General features: G+C 42.8%; 1 long non-coding RNA gene across 1 annotated transcript in view; it reads left to right on the forward strand.

Annotated features, from left to right (window-relative positions):
- LOC137546492 (uncharacterized) overlaps positions 1-19,173 on the forward strand; it is an 85,435-nt gene extending 66,262 nt beyond the window's left edge. The window contains exons 3-4 of the long non-coding RNA XR_011026270.1: positions 17,407-17,551; positions 19,041-19,173. This is a non-coding gene — a long non-coding RNA (uncharacterized lncRNA). The remainder of the gene's footprint in view (positions 1-17,406; positions 17,552-19,040) is intronic.
- Positions 19,174-24,008: the final 4,835 nt, after the last annotated feature.

Consider the following 24,008-nt stretch of genomic DNA (forward strand, 5'->3'; position numbering starts at 1 on the left):
TCCCTCAACTGCAGTATTAGCTCTCTATTGGTCCTGTGCTCATAATAATCACTTCTATAGATACTTTGAATATTGGTAATCATTAACAAACTGTTCCTCATCCCCTTCTTGTACCTCTGACACTGTAGTTGTCTTTGGCAGGTTTTGGTGCACTGTAGCAATTGTTATGTATAGAGTGCTTGCGGGCCCCATGTAAAACTTGCATCAGGGGCCCACAGCTTCTTAGCTATGCCACTGTCACTGCCCTTGTGTGGAAGGGTCCTCAAAAGATGCTATAATGCTCTGTCCAATCTAAACACCTAAATATGAAATGTAATCATACTCCCCTGCCATCTCAAAGGAATGTCTTCTTTATCTGCCTTGATGATCCATATGAGGTGCCACCTGTTATGCTCACAGGATAATGTTGACCTTGCCACTGATGTGAGGACTTTCCAAAGCACAGAATCTAAGTGACCATGGTTTTTCACCAAACAGCCCATGGGGCCCGAAGAACTTCGCTGCCTAGTGCCCACCAGGTTGCGCTTCAGGATGTTCTAACAGTGGCTCAGAGAACAGGTAACACTGCGATTTGGAGTTCAGGGTTTAGCATGGTACAGAATCAGCAAGCAGAACGTAGTCAAACAATCTGGAGTCAGGGCAAGCAGAGTTTTTTTCATAAACGGATAACAGGCCAAGGGTCGAGGCAGGCAGTGTTCTTTCATAAATGGAATAAAAGGCCAAGGGTCAAGGCAGGCAGAGTTCTTTCACAATGGTATACAGGCAATGGGTCAGGGGTTGGGTTGCTGCCATGAAACATGAAATATGTTGGCCTCACCTGTTCACATATGTGCAACCAGGAGCCTGGCAAGGACAACCATGCAGCAGGGACCGGTGAGTATGACTCTGGATGCCTCTAGGACTGGGCTTGTCAGGATACCTTTGGTGGAAGGATCTAATTAAAGTGGTCTGAAACTCTGACATAGCATACAATAAAAATGTGTTTTCCTACTTTTTATTACTCATACAGTTATCGTATTTGCTTTTGTGCATAAGTAATATTATCTTTTTACAAATTACAAGTTTCCAAAGTGTAGTTTATCGTGCCCTAAAAGCTGTCATTGCATTTTATTCAAACTGCTTTTTATTATATATTAACATCGTCTAATGAGCTATCCTGAACTGTGTGTGTGTCTGAAGCACAGAGAGCTTCACAGAGAGCTCATTTTCACTTGTTACACTGTGTTTACACACATTGTAACAACATTGGAATGTAAACAAAGATACGGTTATCTCCAGTTTGGATGCTGATTTGAAGCTGAATAGCAAGACAAAGTGCTTTGTTTAACCATTTCAGTGGTGTTCTGCTAAAAACAATTCTGGGATAGTAGCTTTCAAGCTGTGAGGAATCTTTTATAGCAAGGTAGAAATGCTGGCTTTCAGACCACTTTAATCTAGGCGCATGAATATTGACAGCTGGCTCCCAAGAATTTTCTTCTACTCCGAACCCCTTCCATTTGACCAGATAATAAAGTTTTGTTCTCGTTGTTTTGGAATCTAGAATATTTTCCACTTCAAATTCTTCTGCACTGTCAATCACAACAGGCGAGGGTGGTGGAATAACTCTGTTTGGGAAGGAGTCAGGAACCACTTGTTTGAAGCATGATAATTGGAACACTGGATGAATCTTCATAGAATCAGGAAGTTTCAATCTAAAGGCTACAGAATCTGTTTGTCAATAGGAAAAGGTCCAACGAATCTTGGCCCCAGCTTCTTAGGAGGATATTTCAATGTGAGGTTGTAGAAAGTCATACTAAATCACTGATCTGAAAATCAGGTGCGGCTCTTTTTATCCGCTTGAAGCCTAGCTCTGGACTGTGCTTTACTCAAATTAGTTTGTAGTTTCTTGAAATTATCTGTTACACTGACTAATCCTTGTTCAACCTCTGGACCTTAGAGTAGGTAATAATGTGGTGGGTGAAAAGCGTCATTTGCATAGAACGGAGTTTGTTTATTGGAAGTATGAACACAGTTGTTATAAGCAAATTCAGCAGTGGCAAATAAAGAGATCCAATCTTCTTGGGAAGCAGAAGAAAAACAATGTAAATATTGTTCCAATGTCTGATTTGTTCTTTTGGTTTTGCCATTAGATTGCGGAACGTCTGCATAGACCCGATTGTGCGCGGATGTGCATGCACGTGTCACACCGAATGGGGTAACACCATGAAACAAACAAATATTTTGGCCTCTCCTGCACACATCTGTGCGACCAGGAGGACCATGCAGTGGTGACCGATGTGTATGACACCATCACTCTCAGAATGCTGAACACTAGAGCAGTCCAACTGCAGGTTCAGACAAATTGATGTATGCCATTCACAAACATCTGCACATATATCACAACACTTCCTAGCATACCTTTCTGAAACAGAAACTGGGACAATATTATAATCTTTTATTCAGCCCTCATAGTTTGCTTTCAGTTTAAGTTTGTTATAAACTTCATACCAATCAAATTACTTGATTTATAAAAATAAAGTTTTAGGAAACTCACACAAAAACTAAGAATTTAGTTCTCAAATTAGTTCATTGGGATAAAAGGAAAAATACCTACCAAGTCAGTTGTTCTCAAATAAAATCACAATGAAAGAAATGCAAACTACTATGCAGCAATGAAAATGATATGTAATTATCTGGATGGCTCAGTTGAGTTGTGGTTTACAAATTATTAATCACAAGCTCTGCCTTGTTCATCCTAAAACCACTATCTATAATCAACCATATTTGTCTGAATACTCTTCTGGTTGTTCTACTTCTAGAATAACAAATATATCTTACCTTCTACACTATTTTATTTTTTTCTAAATTGAAGCTTACTGTGTTATCTAGTTACAGTTTGTGCACACAGAATAAATAATTTTAATTGGCTGGTTCCTTCCTAATGCTATCAGGAAGATTTATGAAATAAATATCTATGTGCTTTTGTGTCTTCCAGCAGCTACTTAGGAGTCATTGTATTATAGCATAACTTCCATTGTCTCGTAAAGTACAAGTCTAACTGAAACGCGGTTTTAGGAACATATAGAAATGTAAGAGTGAACAAAATAGTCAGGTATAGGAGTTACATTGCTTTCATATTTGAAAAGTATTAATACCTCATACCTATTATATGTTTCTAATGTTATTAGAATCATTATTATGAGTGCATATTATTGTGGCGCTGTTTAGTTCGGCAAAGCTGCTGCTAAAACTGCCGCTAAACTCCGAGGCACGGTTAAATACTATTCCCTCTCCAAGGTGTTGCAACTTGAAGGGAGATGTATTTTGGGGTCTGGCAGCCGCCAGCGCCATGAATTACCACTACGCGGTAATGCTGGTAAAGCATTTCTGCTATGATGGCGCCCAGCTTCAGCTCAGCGCCGCGCGCTGAAATAACTTGCTTCGATTATTATAGCTCATGATTTTGTACTTGTTTTTGTTGTGTCAAATGATGGGTGTGCAAATGTGAAATTCAGTCTCGCTTAAGGTGAAACTGAGCATTTGTGCAAGAGGGCTGTGGCAAAGGGAGTTATCTTACTTTTTTCCACACCCCTCTACAACCTTCCAATACTTCCTCTTTCCAGCTGTGAAGTTAGAAGTATCAGGAGGATGGAGCACAGTGGGCTGAGGTGGCAACCAAAGGTAAGTTAACCCCTTTACTGCAACCCATTCCACAAATACTTTAACACTGAATTTTGCATTTGCCCGCTAATTTTTAGTGACAAACTGTTTCCACAATTCCTGTTATGAGTGGATAATTAGTTAGCACTCTCACCATGCAGCACTACAGTCCCAGGTTCCATTCCTGTCCAGAACAGTGTCTCTGTAAGCTTGAATGTTTTCACCATGTTTGCATGGGATTCCTCTCACACCTGATAATTATACTGGTTGGTTAATTGACTTCTCCCTAGCTGGTCCTAGACTATGGTAGGGAGTTGCTATCAGGATTATGATACATTTAGAATATGAGCTGCTTTGAGGGACAATCTGCGACATTAATTATTGACTGTACGCTGAGTTACAGATCGCCCAGCTAGCTCATAGTGAACCAAAACTCCTAGGGGTGTGTAAGGAGTTGAAAGAGATCAAAAAGCCTCCTTACTAAAATGCTATGCAAAACAGAAGTTTGCCTTCTTAAAACAGATGTTATTTGTAATTATTCGGGTTGGTGTGAGCCCTAAGGTATCCCACAATGCATCACTGCTGAATCTGCAAAATCATCTCTTTGCAATTAACAAGCTGACACATCATTGCTTTCCAGCAGTTCTGGAGGTGTGTTTAGCTATCAGGGACTGAAAAGAGATGATTTGCATATTCGGCAGTGATGCAGTTTGGGACACCTCTGAGCTCATTCCAACCTAAATTATCACAAATACCTTCTGTTTTAAGAAGGCCATCTTCTGTTTTGCATAGCATTTTAGTAAGGAGGATTTTTGGTTTCTTTCAGCCTCTTACACACTCCTGGGAGCTTTGGTTCACCATGAGCTTGTTGAGCAATCTGTAACTCTGGGTGTTTCAAGTCCTACCCCATAGAGCCAAATTAATCCATGCTATGCACTGATGAGGATCAACTAATCTAAAACAGTCTGTATGCATGTTGGATTTGGCTCTGTATTATTAACAAGCTGACAAATCATTGCATTCCAGTGGTTCTAGTTCATCATTGCATTCCTGTGTTTAACTATCAGGGACAACAAAGAGATGATTTGCATATTCAGCAGTGATGCACTGTCCCATCTCAGGACTCATGCCAACCTGAATAATTGCAAATACCTCCTGTTTAGGAAGGCAAACTTCGATTCAGTATTCAGTGTAATTGAATTTGCAGGTAAACCTAGAACAATCTCAGGCGATAAGAAGCTCGCACTCTGCAAGCTTCTTATCACCTTTAATGGCATATTGACGATTGTCATTATTTAGTGATGACTGTAGAAACTTCCCTCACTATTGCACTGCTGCACTTTTGGTCCTCTTTAGCTCTGTAAATATCATTTGCATTCCCTACCAAAGCTAATTTTGCACAGAGATTAGACAAATAATGTGGGCACCGGAGTGGCAGCCTCGGACACATTGGCTCCCGGCAAATCCTTAGTTTTGATTCGCACCATGCCAATTGCCTGTATCCACAAATAATTCCGGGTGCAGCGCCTGTCGCACTTGGCAAATAAAGTATTCTGATTCTGATTCTGAGATGCAATGCTGCTCTGCTAATTTTCCTTAAACAATCTTTGTATGGATTTTCTTAGCATTACACATGTGGAATTACTGGTTTAGAGGATTTATACCATTAAAAAAGTGTGTGGATGATATTCCACTTGATCAACCTTTGTAAAGTTCACAAACCCATGTGAGATAATTAACATTTCTATCTAACAAAATTAGGTGCATCGGAGTATTGTATCAGTAAGAGAAGAGGACATAATTAAAGCAAATAAATGATTCTATATTTTGTTTACATCAGGTTTCTGACATTGTACTTAGAGGTATTTATCATTGTAATTCTGTTAAGATGAATAATTACATTCCATTTATATCATCAACTGAATGAACCGACTCCATTGTTGTTGGAAAGAAGTGAAAGCTTAGACAGATATGAAACATGCCACTTGACATCTCTGTATCTTGTAATAATTATGTATCATTAGCAGTTGTTTATTTCTATGAGACTTAGGCAAGAGTGATGAGAACAATAAAAAGTTGTTAAATATATTGATGCATCCAGAAATTAATCAAATGAGGCAGAGACTACGTGCATCATCACATGTTCCTCAGGGAACTAGGCGTGTTTGGTTGTAGCTTTAAACTCATACACTACAAGGATAGTACAAATGGTAGTCCAGGAGTTGGGGTGGGTGTTTTGTGTGTGTGTGTGTGTGTGTGTGTGTGTGTGTGTGTGTGTGTGTGTGTGTGTGTGTGTGTGTGTGTGTGTGTGTGTGTAATATTATATGCCTGATGCTAGATCAACTCACAACTCAGCAGCCTGACATCTCAGTGCACCACTCGACGGTACCAGAAATACTATTCAAGTGGACAGAGTAGCTGGTTCAGTGGTACTAAAATAAGACAGGTGTCAATATGACCTTACTTATGCCTCGCTTGTACTGAGATTACATAGCAGTCTGTGTAATCTAATTTGTAATTGCTCTGGTTTACTGCACATGCGGAGGTGTGCTTGTGTTGCTACTGAGCTTGTGTGTTTACTGTGCGTCCACAGTGATCGAAGAGAATGTGCGTAACCATGATATGATTGGCAACAATGCCTTGTGGGGGGCTGCACAAAGTGAGGGGGGACGCCAGATCACTGAGGAAAGCCTCAATAGAATCTTGAGGCTCTCCTCTCTTAAAGTAACTATTTATTTCATTTTTTACTTGACCTTCAGCTTGGGTACACTTTAAGAGGGCTTAAAGCACCTCTAAATTGAGAGGCATATAGAGGCTGACAGATTTATTTTCTTTTAACCAGATCACCCCCAAGGGGTTTTTACCCTAATGGACCAAAGCAATTTTCACCTGTCAGAGCTCCTCTGAGTTATTGCCAATAACTTTATTACTACTTATCACAACAAAATGATCTATACCTTGTTTTTTCGCCACTAATTAGGCTTTCTGTGGATTGTACATTTTGCTAATTGCATTTTAATGGGAAAAATAAGAAAAACATTGGAAAAAAATCATTATTTCTTAGTTTTTGGCCATTATAGTTTTAAAATAAAACTTTCTCCTGTGGATAAAACCCACACATTTTATTTGCCCATTTGTCCCGATTATTAAACCATTTAAATTATGTCCCCATCACAATGTATGGCGACAGTATATTGCTTGGAAATATAGGTGTTATTTTTCAGTTTTGTTTTTCTTTTAGTCCACTCTATAATTACAAGCCCCTATGTAGAAAAGTAATAGTAATATATCCTCATAAAATATAGATTGAAAAAGCTGAGTCTCTAAGGCAACTATTTATGAATTTTTCTAACTGATTTTTTTTTACAAGTGTTTTTTTTTAGGGGGGGGGGGCAGCCTTTGGAAGTATAAGTTATTCATTCTATTATTCTATTAATATTTAATTATAAGTGTATGTGTATGTATTTATGTATGTGTAATTTTACTTTTTGGCCACTAGATGGTGCTGCAAACACTCTCCTGTTTTATAGGAAGCGTTCACATTATTTTAACATTTTAATGCCTCTGACTGCTTCCTGGTGTATAAATGGACATGGCCCCTGATTGGGGCCATGCTCATTCACTCCAGGCATTGCGATTGGGTAGAGGAGCACTCAGTCCTCTTCCACAATCACGGAATGCAGTGTCCTAATTGGTAACGGTGGTGGGTGTGTGTGCACGTATGCACATGTGCACAGCGGCGGCGGGAGCGAGTGACTTATTAAAACGTCCTGTGGCCGTTAACAGGCTCACACAGGACGTTTTAATAAGGCGGCTTGTCGTTAACTGGTTAAACAATACCAATTACCTGATAGTCCTGCTGAGCTTTCTGGAATCAGTAGTGTCTGAATCACACACTTGAAACAAGCATATGGTAACTGCAGTCAAACATCTGATCTGCATGGTTACTCAGGGTCTGTGGCTAAAAACATGAGAAACAGAGGATCAGCAGGAGCATGTAGAAGTATTCTGAGTGCCTTATAGGGCAGCGTATTACCCCCCTGGTCCTCTCCTGGGTACATCTCTTGAGTTTCCTTCTATCTATGCTTTGTATTCTATGCTGTGTGTATTTGCTGTATGTAATGTATGTACCTACTGTATGTCTACTGTATGCAAAATTGCACCATTCTGCTAATGTACCGACCCTGTTGTGCCAAAATCAATTCTGGGTACAACTCTTGTACTTTGCAAAATAAACCTGATTCTGATTTAATAGTGCTTTCATGTCTGAGGTTTTTAAATTTTGAGTACCGGTAAGCATTTGTTGAAAACTGTGTAAATAATAACACAAAAAGCTCTGCATTTTTCTACTTAACTTATTTTGGGCACGTAGCAGCTTTCAGTCTTCAACTATCCCTGAAATGTGGTCTTCCTTTTATTACACAAGTGCAGGGTGGGGGTCAAGAAACTAGGAAGGGATAATGAATTGGTGTTTCATGAATTATCAACATTTTATATTTTATTTTTTATTTTGTTAAAATAAAATCATAACCAGATTTGCAAATTTTGCTTTGAGTTACTATACTTTCTGCTGTATAAGACGCTCCGGAATATAAGGTTTAGAGGGCAAAAAACAGGGGAAAAAATATAAACTAAACCTGGTGCGTCCGTATTTCAGAAGCGTCTTGTACATGCCCTCCCCCAAATGGTGTCCTCCTGTGTACCTCATGTGTCCTCTTATCTCTCCCTGTCTACCCTAAGTGTCCTGTGGTCTCCACCTGTGTCCTGTGGTCTCCCCCCTGTGTCCTGTAGTCTCCCCCCTGTGCCCTGTGGTCTCCTCCTGTGTCCTGTGGTTTCCCCCCTGTGGTCTCCCCCCTGTGTCCTCTGGTCTCCCCCTGTGCCCTGTGGTCTCCCCGTGCCCTGTGGTTGCCCTCCTGTGTCCTGTGGTCTCCCTCCTGTGTCCTGTGGTTGCCCCTTGTGCCCTGTGGTTGCCCCCCTGTGGTCACCCCCCCGTGTCCTCTGGCCCCCCTCTGTGCCCTGTGGTTGCCCCGTGTCCTCTGGTCCACCCCCTGTGCCCTGTGGTTTCCCCCTATGCCCTGAGGTTGCCCCCTGTGTCCTCTGGTCCCCCTGTATCCTCTTGTCCCCCCCCTGTACCCCGTTGTCCCCCCGTTTCCTCTGGTCCCCCATGTGGTCGCCCTCCTGTGTCCTCTGGTTCCCAACCCCATGTCCTCATGTTTCCCCACTGGGCCTGGCCTGCCCCCCGCTTATGTCTCCGGGTCCCCCGTGCAGTGTCAGTGGCAGCAGCTTACCTCCTCCATCTTGCCTGCGGCGATTGAAGACATCCGGCTTCCCTGTGCAGCTTCCTCTAGTGCTGGGCTGGCTTCTAATGATGCGTCATTGATGACGTGTCCTTAGAAGCTGGCACTAGAGGAAGCCACACAAGGAAGCCGGATGTCTTGAATTGCCACGGGCAAGATGGAGGAGGTAAGCAGCCGGCACAGACTGAACGGGGGACCCGGAGACATAGGCGGGGGGGGCTGCGAGACATAAGCAGGGGGCAGGATAAACGCACAGTGGAGAGCCAGGCCCAGCGGGGACACAGGCAGTGAATCACCAATGGCGGCGGGTCGGCGGTTTGTATCGGTGGGCGTTCGGAATCGGAAGTCGGGGATTCCCTGCCTTTGCCGTATAAGACGCAGGGACGTTTTCTCTCCGTTTTTGGGGAGAAAACGTGCGCCTTATACAGCGAAAAGTACGGTATGTCTTTTCTTAACACTTAAAGAACTCCGGAAATGGTACTTCTTACTTTGATCATGAAAGCTGGACGCAGGAGCTTTGCAAGCTCAGACTTACTGTATTTAACAGTTGCTCCTGTTATAGTCTGATGAAACAGGTATAGACCCACGAAAATGTGTTGCTTTTTAGAGTTACGAATAAAATCATTTTTTTCTACTGTAAACTGACTATTTTGAGTCTGCTTGGGGAGGTAAGTCCACCACTACCTCCTTTTTTTTTATAAACTGTTTTTAAAAATTTTACTCTGCACTGGCACCTCTGTTCAAATTATAACCTAATGAAACCTGGATTTTTGGGTTCTGTTTTGAAAACAGGTGCTATTTGCCTCTGACCAATAGCTCTAACCAATCAAGCAAGCTTTCCTCTGGTCAATTCCAGATACAACAGCAAAAAATTTGGATGCGTAATCTTGATTGCAAATGTTGAACTCATATGCTAATTTTAGCTGAGATCTGCTTTTAAATGAAAGACTCAGAAACTAGATTAAAGAACTAGCTAAAGCAGAAACAGAGAGAAAATGTGTTGATCTTAAAGAGACACTGAAGCGAAGAAAAAATGATGATATTATGATTTGTATGTGTAGTAGTGTTGGGCGAACACCTGGATGTTCGGGTTCGGGCCGAACAGGCCGAACATGGGCCAGATGTTCGGCATGTTCGGCCTGAACGCCGAACTCAATGGGAGTCAATGGGACCCCCGAACATGCCCATTTTGGGGGCCCCATGGGGTCGCAGGCATAAGGGGGGAGCATGCCCCGGTCGCGGGGGGGGTCGGAAATTCCCCCCACCCCCTCCGCTAGCGCTCCCCCCTCTGCCCGCTTCCCCATACAAAAAGTTTGAAACAAGTTCAATAGTACCTGGGCTGGTGGCACTGGCTGGCAGTGGAGTGAGGAGGAGGAGGAGTCCGAGTAGCAGAGTGACGCTGAGGCCGGGCAGCGGGCGGTTCAGCGCTAGTACCCTTGTGGTACTTCCGCCCTTTCTCTGACCTCACGTCCTCTGCGTGATGACGCATACGAGGGTACGCGTGATGCGTACCCTCGTATGCAGAGGACGTGAGGTCAGAGAAAGGGCGGAAGTACCACAAGGGTACTAGCGCTGAACCGCCCGCTGCCCGGCCTCAACGTCACTCTGCTACTCGGACTCCTCCTCCTCCTCACTCCACTGCCAGCCAGTGCCACCAGCCCAGGTACTATTGAACTTGTTTCAAACTTTTTGTATGGGGAAGCGGGCAGAGGGGGGAGCGCTAGCGGAGGGGGGGGGGGGAATTTCCGACCCCCCCGCGATCGGGGCATGCTCCCCCCTTATGCCTGCGACCCCATGGGGGGCAGTATTCGGCCGAACAGGGCCCTGTTCGGCCGAACAGGGGCCCTGTTCGGCCATGCATTCAGTAGTTCGGCGAACCCCGAACAGTTTGGCCGAACACCACCAGGTGTTCGGCCGAACTCGAACATCACCCGAACAGGGTGATGTTCTGCAGAACCCGAACAGTGGCGAACACTGTTCGCCCAACACTAAGTGTAGTACAGCTAAGAAATAAAACATTAAGATCAGATACATCAGTCTAAGGGCTGGTTCAGACGGACGTTTGCAGAGCGTTTACTGCCAGCGTTCGGGGCTTGGCGTTAAACGCTCCCATTCAAGTGAATGGGAGCGTTTGTACCAAGCTTTTACGCGCGTTTGCACAAACGCGGCGTTTGGGTCCCGAATTTCACTGGCGTTCAAGGAGCCCCTGGAAGCTACATGTTGCTTCCAGGGGTGGTTAACCGCGACGGGTAATGTCCCTCTAGGGGAAGAAAAAACGCGACCGCATCCGAACGCAATGCGAACGCTGCTGAAAGCCCAAACGCGTCACGAACGCAACGCCAACGAACGCGACACCTCCAAACGTCCGTCTGAACCAGCCCTAATTGTTTCCAGTACAGGAAGAGTTGAGAAACTCCAGTTGTTATCTCTATGCAAACAAGCCATTAACCCCTTCCGACTAAGTCTTAGTCGTGGAGAGTGCTGTTATCTGACTTTTATTATCTCAACTGTAAGTGAACTGTTTACTTTTTCTCTGCTAGAGGAGAGGTCATTACTTCACAGACTGCTCTGAAAGACTCATTTTGAATGCTGTGTGTTGTGTAATCTGCACATATTATAGAATGATGCAATGTTAGAAAAAACACTATGTACCTGAAAATAAAAGTATGAGAATATTTTCTTTGCTGCTAATCTTCTAGTAATTATTCATAGTACACAACCAATTCACTATATCATATTTTTTTTCGCTTCAGTGTCTCTTTAAAAGATGTCTGTATTTGTCCACCTTTTTTTACAGTAACCATTGAAAATGATAAACTCACTACAAACTACACCTTTCCCCTAAGTTTCACCAACATTTGTGAAAAGGACTTAATTTTGCTTTTCAGTGAAAATGGGCACTGACTACTATGAGTGACAAGTGATTTTCAACTTTTCCAGGCAGAAATTACAGAAAAAGTGTGTGTGTGTGTCATATTTATCCTGAAATATATTTATCATTGTGTTGAGACTTTACATGTGCCTGTGCATACAAAACCTGACAAGTTTTGAAATGTTTGCAACCAATTACCAGTATCAGGAACAATTTATATTGTTCATTAAACAATATGTGTTTTTTACAAGAGGAGAAAATTGCAGCGCTTTCAAATGCAGGCTGTACCTGAGTTGACCAGCTGCATAGATGTGCAGAGTGCAAAACACAGGCAGAATACACAACTTACATTCAAAACTGATGCATGTAACGATTGGTGTCAGCACGCAGAGAGAATCTGATTATTGGTGATCTGCAGTATCACCAAGAATGCAGATATATACCTGATTATTGATGATCTGCAGAATCAACGATAATACAGATATATTGCTAACCTCTGGACACCTAAGGTATGTGAGTGTTTGGTGTAACAGTAATACGTTGAGTAATGCACCTGCTGAGCAAGTGACCAGATGCAGCATGGAATACTGCTCTTGAGGACACAGGAACCTTCCAGCAGCCTGAGACTCTCCAAGAGGTGGAGTCAGGCTGGAGATAGGAAGGACCAGAGAGTAAGTGACACCTGAAGGTGGATGTCACTATCTGATCTGGAGACTATTTCTTAAGAGGAGAGATAGCTCTCGAGGTCGGGCAACACACTGACAGATAAAGTACAAAAACAGAAGACTGATACGGTATCCAAGGCAAGCAGGGTCTGGCAACGGAATATCAGATATGCGAGGTACCGAATCAGAGATCAGAGGGATAGTCAAAAAAGCAGTAGGTCATAACAGATATCAACAATGCCTAGTCTGAGTGTGAGGTCCTTGGTCTCTACACCCTGGAACTAGTCTGAAGTATAACAGATTGATAACACAAGTTCCCTAGTCTGGGTGTGAGGTCCGTGGTCTCTACACCCTGGAACTAGTCTAAAGTATAACAGATTGATAACACAAGTTCCCTAGTCTGGGTATGAGGTCCGTGGTCTCTACACCCTGGAACTAGTCTGAAGTATAACAGATGATAACACAAGTTCCCTAGTCTGGGTGTGAGGTCCGTGGTCTCTACATCCTGGAACTAGTCTAAAGTATAACAGATGATAACACAAGTTCCCTAGTCTGGGTATGAGGTCCGTGGTCTCTACACCCTGGAACTAGTCTAAGCATAAACAGAATAACAATAAGTAATCTTGCTCAGTGTGAATTCCCAGGTCCACCTGGTTCAAAAACACTGTTGGATCTGACTAAAGGTCTGAGTGGGTGAGTGCTTCCACGTAGTGTTCGCAAAGGCAGACAACTTGAGACTGGCCAGCAGTAACTATATATGGAGTAGTGCTCTCCGGCACCACCCCTAATTGATCAACCAATAATATCCTGCTCTGAAGTCAGCTGATCGGCGTGATCAGCTGACCTCTCCTGCCCAGTACAAGAGTTCTGCCTCTCAGCGCGCGCGCGCATATTCCTAAGCCTGTGTGCACTAACAGACTCAGCCACACCAGACACACGCTGCCGCGTGCAAACCGCCGCGCTGGACGCGGAACCAGCCGCTTTACTGTAGTTACATGCGGCGGCTTTTCCGCGTTCTGCCCTGTTACCAGACGCACGCTTCCGCATGCAAACCGCCACATTGGACGCGGAATCAGCCGCCTCCTCAGCAGCACACACGGCAGCTTTTCCGCGTTCTCTCACAATGCAGCAAATTGAGGACATTAGCTTCCAAAAACTGTTTACGCGCAGATTGCTCAGTATTAGACTTTTCCACGATGTTGACATGTCCTCACGTAATAGACCTAACCACTAACAAACAATTAAAACATATTGTGAACCTGGGGCTGCAAGCAACAAATGGTCTACACATGTTCTAAATAAAAGCAAAAGATTGGTAGTGCTCTTAATCAGGCTGCAATTGAAATGAAGCCAACCAACAGTTTTTCTAAGTTGGTCTGCGGCTCACCTTAGCGCAACATTGTAGCAGGCCTCATATCCCAGGATATTGCAATCTGCTTTCACAGACTCTCTGCCCTCCTCAACTAGTCTGATATTAGTGAGAAATCCTTTGTGTTATCTATAAGTGTAATTAGTTATTCTGCATCATGTGAGGTAGTGGACTTGAAAGTAGGCAGAGTAATGTGATGGTAACGTTACTTCTGATTAGTCCTCCTTGAATAGGCTGAAGAAACTTGTCTGGATAAGAGATGCAAAGGGCAGTGAAAAAAATCAGACTAGTTTATATGGCTAAAAAGAACTATAAATCCGTGTCTGTTCTGTTCCATTATTCATATAACTGGAATCTCAAAGTATGCATCCAAGTGAGTCAGCATCAGCTTAGGAGCTAAACATCCTCCTTATTGTAGCTCTCATAAAATGGACATGGATAAAATCCAAATGTTTGATGCTGAATTATTTCAGAGCATCCTGATCCTTTCTCAAATACATTTAATTTGATTGATACTTGTGTCCATCAGTTATTTATAGCATTGCTAATAAACATATCATCCAAAAGATAAGAAAGTCTGCCACTATGAGGTTTATTAAACATCAATATAGTGCTGGTGCATACATTAGCATATGTAGGCAAGTTTCAATGTAAATGACAGTCTGTACAAATGCAAGACAATACTTAGCAGTTAGCAGCTCTAATAAGCTAGAGTGGGAGGGGCAAAGGTGGGCTCCTGTGGTGCACAGCCTAACAACTGTTTCACAGAGTGATTCCTGCCTTCTTCCGAGGCTGGGTGCACAAATGAGCATTGCACAGAGCAATTGTAATAAGTGTCTCAGATTGAGAAGTACTTTTGGGCCACCGCAGCACAGCACTGCACCTGTTGTCTTGAGCACATGAAGGTTTACTGGAGTGTCTACCTCTGACAGCTGCCTTTTTACCACTGGTTTTGTACTGCATGTCCTGAGTGCCAGCCTCCTCCTCTATATCATTAAAATTGATAAATCGCTTTAAAAATGTTCATAGCTTATACCATTAAAGTGTACCAGAGATGAGAAATAATAAAATATTTATACATACCTGGGGTGTTCTCCAGGCCCCTCTGCACGGATCTTTCCCAGGTCGTCCAGCTCCGTAAGTTTGGCAAGTCAGAGCCATTTAGCAAATGTGCAGTGCAGATGCTGGGAGCGCTGTGTGCACTGCGCAACCTGACTGCCTAAACTTATGGGGCTGCTAACGGGAGACCGAGAAGCAGGAGGAGGGCGGCGTGGGAGTTATCGGTGTGGAGGGCCTGGAGGGCCCTCCCACGTATGTATAAATCTTTTATTATTTCACATCTTAGGTTATCTTTAAGTCTACTCTGACCAATAACTAACATAATGTCATCGTATTTTCCACCTACTGGAATGTCATATTATTAAAAAGCATCTTTATATTTCAATTTGAGGACAGCTATGAATTTTCAAAATTAGTTGAAGCTAATCTCTAACATCATTTCTAATATTTGAAGAACGTAAATTGAGAACACTATAAGTGTGAAAGGAATTAAGGTGGGAAGTCAAATAGGCTTATTTGTCTTTGTTGAACCGGAGGGCTGTTTACCTCTCATAAGAAAAGTTAATAAAACATAAGGATGCTTGCTTACTATAAAATTAAAGGGGACAAGTCACAGTGCCTGCTTATTAATATACATTGAAAATGCATAAGAAACATATTGTTCCAATGGATTTATTCTGAGAAAAAATATCTGGATATAAATCTAGTTATTCCATTCTTAGCCACTCTTTATTTTAGCTACATTTCACTTTCAAACTAAGTGATAAAGTGATATACAAATTAAGCTAACCAAAAAAAGTCTGTGATTTAGCAGTATTTAAGATGATAATATTACCAATAACATTTTATTGTTTAGAACATTTCCAGTTATGGTCCTTCAAGCATACCTTCAAAAACTCAAAAGAGCAGTTCTTTATGTTGCATGAGCTGAAAGACTTAGGCCCATATCCAATTAACTTTTTCTCCTGCGATTTCTCCTAGGTGATATTTTTGAACTTGTCAGTTAAGACACCAGAAAGTAATAACATACTCAAAATAAATTTGACAGTACTTTTTCATCTACTTGTTGGTACTTTTTTAGTTGAAAAGTGCAGGAAAATTAATTTAAATCGAAGATGGAAAACTACCTAATAGGAGAAAACTCGGGTGAAAAAGTAAATTGCATATGGGTCCTAGAGTTTCAGCCAAACTAATGACAAACAAGTAAGGAAAAGCAGCAATAAATAACCATTAAAACCTTTGTATAACAAAATTGCAACAAGCTCTGAACTTCTACAGACTTGAAAACAGTTACACAGGGCAGAACGATAACTATATGCATTGCTCCTTGCTTGGGTTGCAATCTGGCATACGTGTACATTGGGAAAATGGAGCGACCAGTTAAACAGCAGCTACAGAGGCATAAACGGGATATTACCAATTTTGCACAAGGCAAGAAGGATTCTCAAACATCTGTTTCAAGACATTTTTTGAATAAACATCATACATCTGCTCAGTTAAAATGGTTTGTCCTTGATGGAGTAATGGCACTTCCTAGGGGGGGTGATAGGAAAAAACTGCTTCTGCAGCATGAGGCTAGGTGGATCAGAAGATTTAATTGTGTCCAGCCAAATTGGCTGAATGAATGCTTAAAGTGAACCTAAAGGCAAAAAAAAAATGAAATGAACTCACCTGGGGCTTCCCTCAGCCCCCTGCAGACGATCAGTACCCTCGCAGCTCCGGTCCGATGCTTCTGGACCCGCCGGCGACGACTTCCGGTTTCGCCGCCACCGGCCGACAGGCACGGGAACGCGAGTGATTGTTCGCGTTCCCAGCCTGTATATCGCCCCCTATGCTGCTATTGAGGCCTCCTGGCCGCAATAGCAGCATAGGGGGCGATATACAGGCTAGGAACGCGAACAATCACTCGCGTTCCCATGCCTTTCGGCCGGTGACGGCCAAACCGGAAGTGTTCGCCGGCGGGTGCAGAGGCATCGGAGCGGAGCTGCAAGGGCACCGATCGGCTGCAGGGGGCTGAGGGAAGCCCCAGGTGAGTTCATCTAATTTTTTTTTTGACTTTAGGTTATCTTTAAGTTTAAAATGCTTTCTTTGATGTGTTTCTCTCCTAGGATCTACTTGACTGCTATGAAAAATTCAACATGAGACTTAAACGAAACAATTGGTATCGTTAACAAATTAAAATTAATTGGTTGTATTGTTAAAAATATGAAATGATGATTATTTGCAATACATGTTCCGGGTTTGACTAACCTCAGTGATTTGGCTGGGGTAGACACTTATGTGTAGTTCCCTGGATCTTGTGAAAGATGTGGGTTTATTTTTTCTATGTGGTGATCATGTGATTATGCTTTGTTCCTGTGGGTGGGGTATATAAATGTCACTGATGAAGGGTATGGTACACCTGAGGAAGGGCGACGCCCGAAACATGTTGTGTACCTTGTCATGCTTTGTTTGTGTGAATACAGTGATTAAGAAGCCTTTCTGAGTACAGTCTCTATTTTGTAGGTTTCTATCTTCTGGCATAAGGGTACTCAACTTTATACTCCAGCTTGTAAAGAGTTAAGAAACAGATCATAACTCCCAGAATGCTAGCCCAGCACCAAAACCCATGGCTGTAAAGAACCTTTGAATTTTGTATCCTCAACTTACAGTAAGTATTTCCAGATGCATAGATTTCAATATTTATTATCTTGAATGTATACGTGAAAATCAATCCCATCGTACTTTTACAAAATTCAGTAGAAATTTGAGATGAAATATTCAGAATACCTTTCTTATATTTGATATATATTTTTTATCAAAAAAGATCCCTGAGTAGTCAAAAAATAGGAGAATGTATCATTCATTTCCCTAGCTTAGAGTCAGTAAGGCAAAAGGTTCCAATTATTTTATAACCAATTATTAGGATGAAGTCAGTTTGAAAAAGAGCCCTCTTTTAAGAATCAGAAAAATTATCTAAGGAAAAACTTTTCAGAAAGCCAGTGGTTTAAAGCAATATTGTGGTCTTATAACATCACTGACTCTGCTACTCACTGAGGATGAGTAAATAATATTACACTGAAGTCATATTCCATCTAGACTATCAGAATTGCTATCCATCAGTTACTACTGCTGGTTGTAGGCAATGTGGGGTGGAAGGCTTGCCATAATCCAGGAAATATGTTACACAATGTATTTTGCACCACCAAGCCATGCTTCCCTATACTAGTAAAAGATGACCATCTAGAAATATTTTGCTAAAAAAGTAAATAAAATTATAAATCAATTTATTTTACACGTTATAAAATGTAAGCTCCCTCCTCAAATGGTGCTACAGCCTAATTTGGGTCTTGGCCTCCTTCAGTTTTCTGCCCCATTCTGGTCCTCCAAGTCTGGGGGTTGGGCAATGGGCTAACAACCTTTTCAAGTAAAAAACGAATCGTTAACCACTTGCCGACTGCACGCTTATACCGTGCGTCGGCAAAGTGGCAGCTGCAGGACCAGCGACGCAGTACTGCGTCGCCAGCTGCAGGCTGATTAATTAGGAAGCAGCCGCTCGCGCGAGCGGCTGCTTCCTGTCAAATCACGGCGGGGGGCTCCGTGAATAGCCTGCGGGCCGCCGATGGCGGCTCGCAGGCTAAATGTAAACACAAGCGGAAATAATCCGCTTTGTTTACATTGTACGGCGCTGCTGCGCAGCAGCGCCGTAAGGCAGATCGGCGATCCCCGGCCAATCAGCGGCCAGGGATCGCCTCCAGGGGACGTCCTGTCACTGGCTGCACAGGACGGATAGCGTCCTGTGCAGCCCGGATCACCGGGAGGGAGAAGTAGGAGAGGGAGGGGGGTGAATGTCGCAGCGGAGGGGGGCTTTGAGGTGCCCCCCCCGCAACTAGCCTGCACGCAGGAGCGATCAGACCCCCCCTGCACATCATCCCCATAGGGGGGAAAAAAGGGGGCGATCTGATCGCTCTGCGTGCCCTCTGATCTGTGCTGGGGGCTGCAGAGCCCACCCAGCACAGATCCCTTCAAACAGCGCTGGTCCTTAAGGGGGGGTAAAGGGTGGGTCCTAAAGTGGTTAAGAAACCTTCAGAGAGGAAATGTAAGCCTAGTCTACTTATATGGGGTGCTGCAGTTTTATTAGCTTGTTAATCATTCACCAGAATATTCTAATCAGTAAAACGGAAGACTGGACTATTACTGTGTGATGGTGGATCATCTCCAGAAGATAAGTGAAACCTGCACGGAATTCTTAACTCGTTATCATTGTTGGAACTCTGGATGTCTAGGTCTACCTCTGAGGTGTGTATCTTAACAATAACCAAAACCCCTAATGTGTCTATTAGTCGTTTAATTACAGTGAGTTACCCATCCAAGTGCACATGATGAATGGTAGTGTCTGCAATCTTGGTACAAGGGAACCATTTGATATGAGTGTGCAGGTTCATTTGTTATTGCTATAATCCATGTCCTCTGGGAATGTAAATAACCTAAGTTTCTTTAGGGTAATTTTGGAACTCAGTGTATATATTGAAGAGGTAACTATATTCCATTAAGCTGCAAGGTAGGGTGACCAAACAACCAGGGGCGTAACTAGATTTAATAGGGCCCCCCCTAAAAAAATGATAGCATGGGGCCCCCATGGTCCCTGAACCCCATGTGGGTCACGTGATCAGGAGCTGGGGAATGGCAGCAGAGAGTGTTCTGCTGTGAAGCAGTGTCTGGAAGCAGGACAAAATGACACACACTCCCGCTACTTGCTACTCTGCATGGCAAGAGGAGGTGGTGGGGACGATTTTGTGAGGAACTTGGAGGTTTTTTGCTAATTGGCTGCACTTGTGGTTGGGGAGAGGAAGGAGGGGCTGCCAAAGCCTCCAGGCCCCTCTGCGATGGCGGGGGTCGCAGGTGTGATTGTTATGCCCATGCAAACAACCTTAAAAGAAAAACACTAATACAGTGGGAGCCCAAATGGTGCAGTATGTCCCAAGAAGAATGATGGAGAAAAAAGGAAGGTTGCACAAAGGGCAAACAACCTCTGAAAGCAGGTGGAGATCTACAAACCCGACTCCACTTGGGTGTCAGGCTAGAGCTGGATGTAGTCACACTCTTGTGAAAAACAACAAAAGGTCCTATCGATGGAAAAGCCACTAGGTACCAATGTACACCCCTCCCAAATGAAATTTATATTAATATGAACTTGTCATTATTGAGGTTACTCACCTCTATTTTTAGCTATCTTTCAGTTTTATATACTCCTGGTCACCTTTTCCCCCCTTTGTCCATTTAAATAGATCCCCCAAAATAGCACAGCTTAAAGAGAAACTCCGACCTAGAATTGAACTTTATCCCAATCAGTAGCTGATACCCCCTTTTACACGAGAAATATAATGATTTTGACAAACAGACCATCAGGGGGCGCTGTATGACTGATTTTGTGCTGAAACCCCTCCCACAAGAGGCTCTGGTACCGTACGGTACTCTGGGCAAACTGCCACAATGTAACAATGTTCACAGAGAGGAAATGGCTGTTTATAGCTGTCTGCAACAGCCAAAACAGCTAGGAGCAGCTACATAACCTGCCCACAGTAAAAATGTCACCATGTAATACATGTCAGAATGTGAAACTGGGAGAGGAAAGATTTTACAATGAGCAAACACTGCCTAAATCATTTATACATAATTATGGTAAAAATGAAGCACTTTTTTATTACATTATTTTCACTGGAGTTCCTCTTTAATGCAGGTATTTTGAAAATCACTTAACAGCTATGGATAACTAGGCTGAATAATATTCCAATGTATATCAATTCCGAACAACAACAGACAAAGGACTCCTGTAAAATTTTAAAAGTTAATAGTTAGGTAAATATATGCCACATGCATGAAAGAAAAATTGCCAAAAGAACAGCAATATTATATCTGTGCTCTGTACTGTGATTTGTGGATTAAGTACTCAAACTTCATAATAATAATTATCAATGGAAAAGAGGTTCTTCCCCATCTTTGATTCTCTAAGAGGAATTGAGAGTATAAGAATTAGCAAGGATTTTATATCGCTTTATATCTCTGTTTCACAGCGCCAAATTGGAGAAAAATAGCTCAGACATTGTCCCGTATTGACCTGAGGAAGTGGGTCGGTCCCATGAAATGCATTGTCTTTTTATTGGTGTCTAACAATAAAAATCTTAAACTCTTATCATGAGATAAGACTGTTCCTATTACTTACCTCCACTTACAACATATTGTCTCAAAATTGGAGCACTAACAGTAAATTCTTACCTTCAATAAATTATCCCATGCCAATATCCTGTAGACCTTGATGAAGTAGCAACTGATGCCGTACAGAGCTGAAAAACTCCAAGAGCTGGAAGCCTATCAGTTTTTGCAGAAAGCACTGCTGTAACTAAAGCTAATAAATTCCTAGAGCAGGGGATTTCTCACCAAAGCAGGGGGTTTATCAGCAAGTCCTGCACTTATTAAACCCGAGAAACTCCTTGACTCACCATCACGGAGCATTTCCATCAAGGTCTAGAGGATATTGCTTTTGTATACCGTATATACTCGCATATAAGCCAACCCGCATATAAGCCGACCCCCGAACTTTTCCCTGAAAAACCAGGGAAAAATAATTGACCCCCATATAAGCCGGAGGTAGGAAATGCTGGATTGTTGCAGCCCTCCAGTGTGTCCCAGTATAGCTAATATAGAGTCCAGTATGGGTAGGTAGTGCCTCAGTATAGCTAGTATAGTGCCCAGTTTAGCTAGTATAGTGCCCAGTTTAGCTAGTATAGTGCCCATTATAGCTAGTAAAGTGCCCAGTATAGCTAGTATAGTGCCCAGTATAGCCAGTATAGTGCCCAATATAGCCAGTATAGTGCCCAGTGTAGCCAGTATAGTGCCCAGTATAGGTAGGTAGTGTCCAGTGTAGCTAGTATAGTGCCCAGTATAGCTAGTAAAGTGCCCAGTTTAGCTAGTATAGTGCCCAGTATAGCTAGTATAGTGCCCAGTATAGCCAGTATAGTGCCCAGTATAGGTAGGTAGTGTCCAGTATAGCTAGTATAGCGCCCAATATAGCTAGTAAAGTGCCCAGTTTAGCTAGTATAGTGCCCAGTTTAGCTAGTATAGTACCCCAGTATGGCAAGTATAGTGCCCCAGTATGGCTAGTATAGTGCCCCAGTATGGCTAGTAAAGTGCCCAGTTTAGCCAGTATAGTGCCCAGTATAGGTAGTTAGTGTCCAGTATAGCTAGTATAGTGCCCAGTATAGCTAGTAAAGTGCCCAGTTTAGCTAGTATAGTGCCCAGTATAGCCAGTATAGTGCACAGTATAGCTAGTATAGTGCCCAGTATAGGTAGGTAGTTGCCAGTATAGCGCTCCCCCCTCCCCCCGTGGCCGCAGCTGCTATTACCTACTTAGGCAGCGGCTTCCTCTAATCCACGTTCCCCTCTCATGTTGCATATAAGTGTATCACAGCAGCGCGCCCGGCGCTGCTGCTGTGACGATGCAGGGGGCAGGAAAGAGCGCGGTTTCCTGTAGCGGCGATCTGTATCGTCGTTACCAGGGGAACCGCTTTTTCCTGCCCCCTGCATCATCACAACAGCAGCGCCGGGCGCGCTGCAGTGATACACTTATATGCAACATAAGAGGGGAACGCGGATTAGGAAGCGGCCGCTGCCTAAGCAGGTAATAGCAGCGGCGGCCGCGGGGGAAGTGGGGGGAGGGGGGAGCGAGGAGGGGGCGCGGACCACCAGACCATCAGGAAAGACTCGCATACAAGCCGCCCCCCAACTTTTCACCCCCTTTTTTGGGGTCAAAAATTCGGCTTGTAATTAACGTTAGACATTGACTCCTATTAAAGAATATTACAAATAATTTGGAATGGGGTATAAAAACACCTTTTCCATCCCAAACATTACGATCAATTTTCTCAAAAACTACAAGCTCTTTAAAAAAAGGTTGGGGGCTTCACAATAATTACATTATTTGTGAAATGCAGTAAATTCACAAATATTCTACTGGTCCACTCACCCTTAGCCAAAATAGGGATCTGCTCACTAAGAACAGTATGTGTGAATATGTCTGAATAAAAAAAGGTGGCCCATTGGTGTAAGACTAACATTCTGTTCTAACAAGCCCTGACTAGTCATAAAAAGGACTAACTATATTATCCTATTACATATACACAGGCAGTATTGTATTGATCTTCTAGTTTACTTTCCTATTCAAAGCACCCCAGTATGAAATTATCTTGGAGCACCCTCTGCCTATAAGATTGGTGTTGGGAAATTCACAATTCCAGCAGCATAAAATACATGGCAGGGCTCATTTGTGGGAAAAAATACAGTATATGCACATGATTTTAACCAAGCTATTTATTAAATTAGTTAAAAACATATCTTTTTATTTCAATCATTAAACAATCATGATTTTTTTTAGAGCCATAATATTCAGTTGTCTATTCCCTCAATTTTCACTGCCTCTATCTGACGTCTACAGAGAGCTTGAGGTCAGATTACAAGTAATTGGGCTTGATTCACAAAAGCGTGTTAACTCCGTTACCACGCCTAAAAACTCAGTTATTACGCCTAAAAGCTTTGCACGTGCAAACTAGGGTGCTAAGTAGTTTGCACTCTAGTTTGCACCCTAGTTTGCACATGCAATCTAGAGTGCAAACTACTTAACACCCTGGCTTGCATGTGAAAAGCTTTTAGGCATGATAGCTCAGTTATCACCCTTTTGTGAATCAAGCCCATTGCGTGCATTTAATGCACATAAGGTAGATAAGGCATACTTTTAAAATCTGCAGACCTAGAGAGCCTACTTTATTTCAGGAACATTTGCAAGAATTGTGTGATTATAATGAAGAATGAGTCTTTAATTTCCCCACATTTTAATTTTCATTTTTCCCCCATTGTTATTCAAAAACAATTGAAATATACTAGATTCACAGTGGTCAATTGCATAACGCAGGTGTTATAATGAAAGTGAACTGCAATGGAGACTGGACATAGACTTTAATGCAAAGCCTGCATGCAGTAATTTAGAATATTGTGTTCAGTTACACAGCACAGTACTGTGAACAGGCCCATAGAACTGTATGGGCAGTGAGTTGACATGTAGAATTATTATGCAA

This window comes from Hyperolius riggenbachi, chromosome 1 (genome assembly GCF_040937935.1).
Source record: "Hyperolius riggenbachi isolate aHypRig1 chromosome 1, aHypRig1.pri, whole genome shotgun sequence".
NCBI lineage: Eukaryota > Metazoa > Chordata > Amphibia > Anura > Hyperoliidae > Hyperolius > Hyperolius riggenbachi.